Genomic DNA, 9,911 nt, shown 5'->3' on the forward strand with positions numbered 1-9,911 from the left:
TGAAATGTCAGGCTTGTCCTGAACAGAGCCATCTATTTGTCTAAATGTAGATCTCTACATTTCTTGGTTGCTTCATTAGCAAATCACAGCATTCTAAACAGACTTGTTACACTAGTCAGCCCATGCACCAAAGTGCTGGTAACAAACACTACCCTCATCACAACCTCGTAATCTCAAACAATATAATCATTTTCTAAGGTTAAAGGTCACAGCATCACTGCAGGTGTTTAGACGTTTCCAGTCTTTCTCTGAGGAACTCATCACACAGCCTTCCTTACACACCCCTGTCAATGTGATGCAGGTTTGCCCCCTAGCGACCATGGCTGTAGACTGTTACCAGTGGTGCTGTTGCTACAGTAACAATCTAATGCCACGGTAACCATGGAGACAGTGGGAGAACGGGATTTACTGTGGAAACGCATAGTGAATGAGGATTGGCTTGTTGGTGTGTGGAGGGACCCCACAGACCGCAGAGTAGGGCTTTGCAGTAGAACCTTCACACTTGATCTAACTACACATGTTAGCTCTCTGACACTCAATCCACCAGGGATCCACATGAAGACAGCTGGATGGGCCTGGTGGGCGGATGGGGTAGAGATTTGCCAGACGTCAGTAGCCATGACTGTAGACTGTTACAATGAGTTTTAAGCAGTAAGCAGTCTAGAGCCAAGGTATTGATGCACTGACTGTAATAGCAGTCACATTACATTTCTACGTCTGAAATATCACAACATATAGGAACAAAAACATAAACCCATGCAACATTATCAATTACTTTTGGTATTTTAGAAATAAGCTTGAAGCCATTCTTAAAAAGCTGTGTAAGTGTAGTGGCTCTGGCCCTGATACTAATGCCCATAGGCTGTGATACAGCTTCAAGTGTTTTAGTGGTGCTGATGTAGTGGTCTTGTCCTACTCTGGCCATAGCTCCTGTTCTGTCTGACCTAGAGAATATGTAATGTGACAACATAGTAGTGAACAAATAATGACCAAGATACCCACATTATCTTATATTTTTAGACTCAATGTTTGAAAGTTCATTGGTATTTATTGTATTTGTTTTTCACTGAATATATAATAGGGGTTTATCTAAGAAGATAAGAGAGAACTCGAAGTTATAACCTTACATTTCCCACACCAAAAATTTAACAAAAGTCGGCGATTTTAGAGCTTTTTGTGTCGCTGTCCAACGCCTGACCAGTGCCTACGCACGAGTATGCAGTCGCACTGGGAGAATCTCAATTGCATACCCATTGGGTCCTCTCTCCTCGCCTCCTTCTCAAAACCCATTGGATGAGAAAGCCAGAGATTCCGGCCCTCTGACCTTTTCCAATAGGTTTTGAGGAGGCACAGAGAAAGGACCCCACTGACAGAGACCCATTGGCCAAGTTTCTGTCACGAGAACCGTAAACACCTCCATAAATGCTCACCTTCTTTTCGATAGCTTTGCACGTGTGTTCCGAATTGGGCATGTTGACGGGCACTGCTGGTCAAATCCATTTTCTAACCAAAAGCTAAAACTCAACGATCAGACGGAAGTGATACTTGGCCAAATCAGAACGGGAACAGTAGGACACCAGCATGCATCGGTTGTCTGAGTCTAATTGTTATTTTTGAAGAATTAAGTACCTATTTGATGGTCTTATTAGCCTATATTTCCTAAGACTATCAATATTCAGGAGTCAGGTACACCTCTTGTTTCAAGACACTGTAGCAGGAGAGTATCAGTCTTTCAGCTCCACTCTAGTAGGCTACCTCAGTCCGAGTAGCCTATGTTTTGTTTTCCCACAGGACAAACTCGTTTCTTTTCTTGGAGCATACAGAGGGACTTGCTGCTCAGGGTTTACTATATCTTGTTTCGAAGAGATTTAATGTTTTAGTAGCAAGAGGCTAGGTAACTTTTCAGCACCATGGACAGCTACGATCAAATGGAAGTCTACCTCAGAGTATCCTGTCTATTCGGTTTTCCATAGAGTTACTGTAGCTAGTGATACATTTTCGCTGGAGCATAGACAGGGACTTTCTTCTTCTGAGTAACCTACAATGTCATATCATTTGTACGGGTGTGGATATAAGCCAGCAACAGGAAGAAGACTATAATCAGCAGAGAGAATAGTTTTACGACCCAAAGTCGTTGTCATTCAGTGCAGTTCTACAGTTGTTACCTTGGGAGATTTCAAAGGACCCCCAGGCGCTGCCCCCCCCACCTTTCATCTCCCGCGCTCCACTCAGAGCTGGGTGAGCTCGCACTGCAGCATGCGGACTTATTCACGCCTCGCGCTGTCTCTTTAAAGACTTCTGGTGGGTGATTGGAAGTTGTCTCCGTGTGCGCAGGAATGACGCAGAATTGAGAACGCGTCACGATGCCATGTCAACGTGAAAAAAATAGCTGGCGAAGAGATGAAGAGAGTCCCTTAATGCCTAAGCGATAGATAGGCTGCTGGAATATCACATGAACACTCGGGCACAGGTAGAATGACATAGGATGATGCACTCAATGACATTCTGATGGGATTCTGTCGTGTCAACATGTAAAATAGCCTGGTATCCTACAATCTAATGTATGGGCTAGAGGTTATAATGATTGGCCTGTTGATGAATAGCACTTTTGAATATTTAACTCATTCTCCTGTTTAGCCTACTTTACCTTTTTAACAAGACCGACGTGGTAGCCTACTCTGAATATTGTGAATGAATGACAGGGTTTTACACAGATAGCCTTAACTCGGTGGTACCCAAACAACAGAAACGCATCAACTGGGGATTGATTTGCTATCTGCGGTCGGTCTCGGATGCTGGCTGGCTGGTTAATAACGTGCAGTCAGCGTAAACGCAAGAAATTCGTCTCTTTTTATCAACTGTCACTGCACATGTGCGCCAAAGTGACTCACACTGCAGTAACTTTGAGCCTCTATATCTACCGCAGTTTTAGGAAAAGGCTCACACGAAGAAATAAAGTACTTTTTGCTTGCAAATTAGTCTTCTTGATTTAAACAGTCGTGAATTATTTACATTTGTTGTTTAAAACGTGGTTGACAAACTATTTCAGTTGTGACAATCAATATAAAATATTATGCAATCAACCACTGACAATAATAAGCCACTTACCCATCTTGTGTAGAAACCGACCCAATTCTACTGAAAACGATGCTTCTCTTTATGATTGTAGCTCACCATTGAAATGTAAGTGCATTAGATAAAACCATAGGCATGGCATCATCATTCTGAACATCAGAAGAACAGATCATCTGTAATAGGTGACAGCTTCTCTGTTTGATCCACATGTATTGCCCCCTTGCATCGTGGATAGCCTACCGGTGAAAATAAGTGGGCTCTCCCCGCGTTCTGTTTTTATAGACAAGCCATAGTACTAGTGATGGGGATGGGAGGGGGCACTCATTCATCGAAAAGCATCACCTACATGGATTATGTACGTAGACTCCTACGTCACTGAGGAAATGTAGTCAACAGGAGGACGCTTTAGGGTTCCGTTATGAGAAAGGAAGGGAGAGAGGTATGAAGGGAGGATGGGGTGTAGTAAGGACCTTCATTTGCACTTTTAGAAAGGCAGTGATGAGCATCAGTGTTCACTATGAGGCATGGGCGAAATTGTGGTGTAGATATTGGGGGGTGGGTCTGGATGTTCTCCCTTGGATACTTTTTGGACATTTTAAAACGCATTTCCTGACATGGTATTTTGAGGAGTATATGGAGGGGTATTTTAAAATCACACTATAAGTGGAAGGATAAGTTTGGGGGGGGACTTTTTTTGTTTGTTGGGAAAACAGCTAACTTCCCTCATTTCAACAATTTTGCCATGGGGCAGAGAGAAAAATGTGCAGTTTTATAATACACATTTAATCACGAGTCTGAGATACATTTTTGCAGTTTTAACGCTAATTTCATGCAATTCTACACATTTTGCCATAGGACAGAGATAAAAATGTGTTGTTTTATAGCTCATCTCATGCGATTATTTTCATTTTGCCATGAGGATGAGAGAAAATGATGCACATTTCCTGCTGCTCTACACATGTTGCCATGAGGCTGAGAATTGTTTTTGCACTTTTAAAGTAAATGTCCAGTGAAAATATTCTGTTAACTCATACACAAATAATGTTAACTCATTCTATACTCATATTTGTAGCCAAAGCATCAATTGGAGAATAAACACTTCAAAAACCCCACAAACTTGTATCTCAAAAATGCTTGCTATTTCCTCATAAAGGATGATGTCATCATCCTGAGGAGGATGAGCTGGCCAATCAGTGGTCTACTCGCATTAATATTTTGAATGACCGGTATATACCCACACCATTCTCTTGTTGGGGTACGCCCACACCATTCCAACAAAGAAAAGCTGCTTTTTAACATACTTAATTAAAAAAAATTAGAAGGAAAACTGTTTAACTTACTACTTCACAGGAGAGGCATTTGAATGTAATTTCTTTATTTATTTAATCAAAATGTGTTTTTTGGCAGAAATGCCATCTGGAACATGTGAACTTTCATGTGCCTTAATGACAAACTTGTATTCCATCTGTAAATATGAATACAATTGTTCAATTATGAGCCTAGTTGGTTTAGCCACGGAAAAAGCCAGGAACCTTCCCGTTAGTCATGATTGGCAGAGATAATTGGTGGGCTGGGCATGTCAGGAGATGACTTTGGATTGGTCTGCCATTTAACGTGCTTCTGTCTGCAACGTGAGCTGCTCAGTATGTGTTGATAAACCTTTCTACCACGCCATTTTGAAATAGATAACGTTAGCCATTGAGAACCCTTAAAGTTTGCTACTTTTCTCAACAACATGGATGCCCTGAATTTAGCAGGCGCTATCAACAGATCAGTTGGAAAAAGTGATGGGCTACTTTTTGCATACGCCACGGTCAGTGTGAAACGGAGTGACTTGACATAACGCTTGCCAAACAAGATGTAACTACAAACAAAGCAGAGTTAAAAGGTTCCAGTCTGCCGTGAAGTAGTCATCCATGTATATGGGTAAGAGTCTAGCTACGTTTTCAGATATTATACATTTCTAATTTTGTCAAAGTTGTTTTCATTGCAAGTTAAAGTGTACTGTTAGCTAGCTAGCGAACATTAGCTTGCTGACTTGCTAGCTAACATTATATGTATGATCTGTGTAGTAATATTATTAGAATCAGAAATCCATTTGCATTGCAAGTTATAGCCAACATTGAACGTAGTTGGTTAGCTTTAGTTACCTGTAGATTCATACTACAGCTATGACAATGTTTGTATTGGTAGTAGTTTGAGTTGGGATTATGCCGGTTCATTGTTTTGCTGGACACTTTCTCTTTTTGATATTGCTACTATGCAAGTAACCATTTCACTGTACCATTTACACCTTCTGTATCCTGTGCATGTGACAAATACATTTGGATTTTATTTGATATAGTGTGTGTTTAGCAGAAACGGTAATGTGAAGAACAACATGACATGCACCAAAGTCAGATTAGGATATAGGCCAAGGACTACAAAGTGTATTTGTACCTGGAGTTTTTACTTATTGTAGGCTACTACTTTTATCACTTTTAGTCTTGAAATCTTTTGTTGTTAACTACACTACTCACTCTGTTTAGCACATGGCCTCACATGTGAATCCTTAAAGAGAAGGGTGGGGCTAAGGTTTAAGAGGGTGTGAACGATGCTGAATGGGTGTAGACAAAGAAGAGCTCTCTGGTACAGTGCACCAAAACATTCAAGGTCCATTTTCTCAAAAGTGTGGTTCCAAGTTTATCAATTTTCAAAGCAGAATTACTTTCCCATTGTTCCTCAACTGTATGATATACAATTTTCTACTTTTATCCAGTGTAAAAAACACAATTTTAAATAATTTTGCAACATAAGACTGAATCAAGGCAGTTTTGTTCATCTGCCTTGTCTTATTATTAAACTCTCTTTTCAGCACCTGCTTCCTGACTCACTGCATATACACACAGAATACTGCTTCAGTATTATGGAAGCAGCAGAAGAAAAAGTCCTCTCTCAGACAATTGGTGATCAGGGATACCTACTCCGCCAACACCACGATCAGCTGATGATGGCAACCATCATTACGCACACCTGCTCCCCATCATTACGCACACCTGGACTTCTTCATCACCTTGATTACCTTCCCTTTATTTAGCCCTCAGTAGCCTCAGTCATCATGCAGTATTGGTTTGTTTTCATATTCGGTACACTACTCCTGTTTTGTTCATCTACCTTGTCTTATTATTAAACTCTCTTTTTGAACCTGCTTCCTGACTTACTGTGCATACAGTACATCACACTGGAGAAGTTACTGGCTAGCTACAAGTGGCTTGCTTCGCTAATGAACTTGTTACATCAGTCGTGGCGTGCATGACCAGAATGACACATCGATGAACAACCAAGGGCACACTCCAATTGAGAAAGATGAGAAGTTGGACTGTTTTTTTTTTAGCCAAAGTTGACTGATAACTCATCAGCAAGTTGTAATTAATTAGACACGAAATCCTGTGATATAACAGGAAGTCGTCATGTTTAATTTACAGTTAATATCTTAGATGCATCATTGCTGTGTTATTGTAACAAAAACTGAAGCATAATGTTAATAAGTGGGAGTGTATGTATGAAGAATTAACAATAAACTGTATGAACATTGTTTTACAGGTCATTTTAACATGAACCAATCCTCATTGGATTCCCATTAAATGTTTTTAATCCAGGCTGTTCAACTGTCATAGATGTTACATGTACCCCTGATGGTAAAGTGATAGTAAACCCCTGATAGTAAACAGTGTCTGTAACCTGAGCTGTAGATTTAACTAGCACCAACCTCTCCAATCACCAGTCATTACAGGGATAAAACCTATCTCATTACAGCTCTCAAAAACCATGGAACCATCCCAAATGGCCCCCTATTTCCTATATAGTGCACTATTTTTGATCGGGCCTGTAGGCCATTCTCTGTACATCACAGCTCTGAGAAATCATGGATTACTCAGAAGAGATATCCCCCAAGTGGGATCCTTAATAATCCCTCTGGCTTTTACCTATTTGTGATAATGGTACTTGTTATGGGGAGGAGGTATTGGTGAACCACACAGATCATAAATGCGTATCCTGTATTTGCCACTGACCAAATCAAGTTCAGTCATAATCCTAAATTAGATAATTACTGTAGAATATATATTCTGGCTTCATTCATTGAAATACTGTATGCCAGATATTTGAAAATGTGTTTAATAAATGCAATTTACTGACAGACCAGCCCTCGGAAACTCACAAAAGGCAGGGCACATTTAAAAAGCGAAATTACCATTTAGATAGCTCTGCATATACCCTCCCCAACCTATGTATTTGGACAGCGATGTTTAAATTGTGAATTTGGTTCTATACGCCAGCATTTTGGCGGAAACTGTATTTAGTAAAGAATCTTGTCATTACTTGTACATGTGATATTTGACACATTTATTGTTCTTGTTAGTAATTTATTCATAATGCTGTCAACCTGACTGCCAAGCTTTTATTATATTCTTCATTTGGTATTGACACCTCTCTGTCACTCTCTATCTCTCTCTCTCTCTCGCTCTCTCTTTCTCTCCTCTTTATCTGTATATTCCTCTCTCTGTATTTCACTTTCTCCACCACTCTTTCTACATATCTAGGCTAATTTGTGTTTTCTTCCTACTCTGGTTGGCTGCTGATGTGTCTAATGAGTTTTAGTGAGAAAGTATGCAGTGTCTGAGAAATGAGGGGAGAGGATGAAGAGACAGATGATTCATTAGTAATGAAGGTAGGAAGTGACACAGGGAGGGAGTAAAAGCCCAGGGGATACTGAGGGGTATAAAATACACTGACACTATAAATGGTGAAGTCTTATAAAAGCGAAAAAGGGACGTTAGATGAGTAAAGGGAAGTTCTTGAAAGCACTGGTCAGTGGTTAAGAAAATGATATGTAAAGCCACTGAGTTCACCTCTTCTCTTCCCTCTTCAGCCCTGCAGATATCACATAATGCCATCTAATATCTAGAGGCACCTCTGGGAAGCTATAGAACTCTATAGAAGCTATGCTTCTACTTTGTATTCCAGATCAATGTGAACCATATTTAACCAAAGTGCTTTCTGACGGTTTTAGTCAGAACTTCCACTGAAGGTTTTTTGACATTGTATACTGTAAGAAAATTGATCTAATTGTATGTTTTTTACAAGAAAATGTGTAAACTTCCGGGGAAATGTAGTTAACCTACCTGTTTAATTGAACAAGGCCAGTGTGTAGTAGTATTGCTCAGTCAGCTCTGACATGGTGGATAGACATCTTTTCATTTGTCCTCTTTATTCACACCATCGCTTTCATCTCTCCACTCCGTCTCTATTCTCTCCCTCTTTTACCATCTCTCCGTCCGAGTGGAATTGTTCATTTCCTACACCCGAGATATCTTAACAGTTAACCCCTCTTCCCCCATTCTCAATAGAGCATATAACACATCCCTCCTAAAACTACAGTAATAGCTGTCAGAGAGAAACCTAAGATGTTGTAGATGAGTTGAAGCCTTCTTTAATAAGTCATGCCATATCGAAGGTAGTGCTGGTCAGTTCTCTTATTCATACCTACGTATACACATTCACTCTTAAGGGGATTTTCATTGAAGTATAATGGAAATATGTCACCGGGTCTGCTTTGCCTCCCTCCTACTCCATAGGTCCTCTTCTCCAATCTCTCTGTGTGATCTTCAGCATCATATATCTCTCCCCCCTTTTCTCTTACCTTTACCCCCCCCCCCCCATTTCCTTACAACAGAATGTTTGCCAATGCAGCACTAATCACATCTAGCTGTCAAAGAGAGAGAGAGGCAGGGATTGGGGAAGCCACTTTGTGTACGTGTTGAGCACCCACCCCATCCCCTGTGTCATTTTCTCTCTGCATCACTAGTGAATCTCTCTTTCTCTCTCCCCCCAGCCTGGCTCTGTTCATTCCTCCCTGCTGCTGGTTACATGCACATCATCTGCAGAGGGGAGGGACCCCACAGGGCTCAGCATTCACCAGCAGAGCTCCTGCTGCCCACCCCCCCCTTATCTCCACCCCCCCTTATCTCCACCCCCCTTATCTCCACCTCCCATCATCTCCACCTTCACCTCCCCTCAACTCCACCTCCCCTCAACTCCACCTCCCCTCAACTCCACCTCCCCTCAACTCCACCTCCCCTCATCTCCACCTCCCCTCAACTCCACCTCCCTTCATCTCTACCTTCACCTCATCTCCACCTTTACCTCATCTCCACCTTCACCTCATCTCTACCTCCCCTCATCTCTACCTCCCCTCATCTCCACCTCCCCTCATCTCCACCTCCCCTCATCTCCACCTCCCCTCATCTCCACCTCCCCTCATCTCCACCTCCCCTCAACTCCACCTCCCTTCATCTCCACCTCCCCTCAACTCCACCTCCCTTCATCTCCACCTCCCCTCAACTCCACCTCCCTTCATCTCCACCTCCCCTCATCTCCACCTCCCCTCATCTCCACCTCCCCTCATCTCCACCTCCCCTCATCTCCACCTCCCCTCAACTCCACCTCCCTTCATCTCTACCTTCACCTCATCTCCACCTTCACCTCATCTCCACCTTCACCTCATCTCCACCTCCCCTCATCTCCACCTCCCCTCATCTCTACCTCCCCTCATCTCTACCTCCCCTCATCTCTACCTCCCCTCATCTCCACCTCCCCTCATCTCCACCTCCCCTCATCTCCATCTCCCCTCATCTCTACCTCCCCTCATCTCCACCTCCCCTCATCTCCACCTCCCCTCATCTCCACCTCCCCTCATCTCCACCTCCCCTCATCTCTACCTCCCCTCATCTCCACCTCCCCTCATCTCCACCTCCCCTCATCTCCACCTCCCCTCATCTCCACCTCCCCTCATCTCT

The sequence above is a fragment of the Salmo trutta genome, chromosome 13, assembly GCF_901001165.1.
Source record: "Salmo trutta chromosome 13, fSalTru1.1, whole genome shotgun sequence".
Lineage (NCBI taxonomy): Eukaryota > Metazoa > Chordata > Actinopteri > Salmoniformes > Salmonidae > Salmo > Salmo trutta.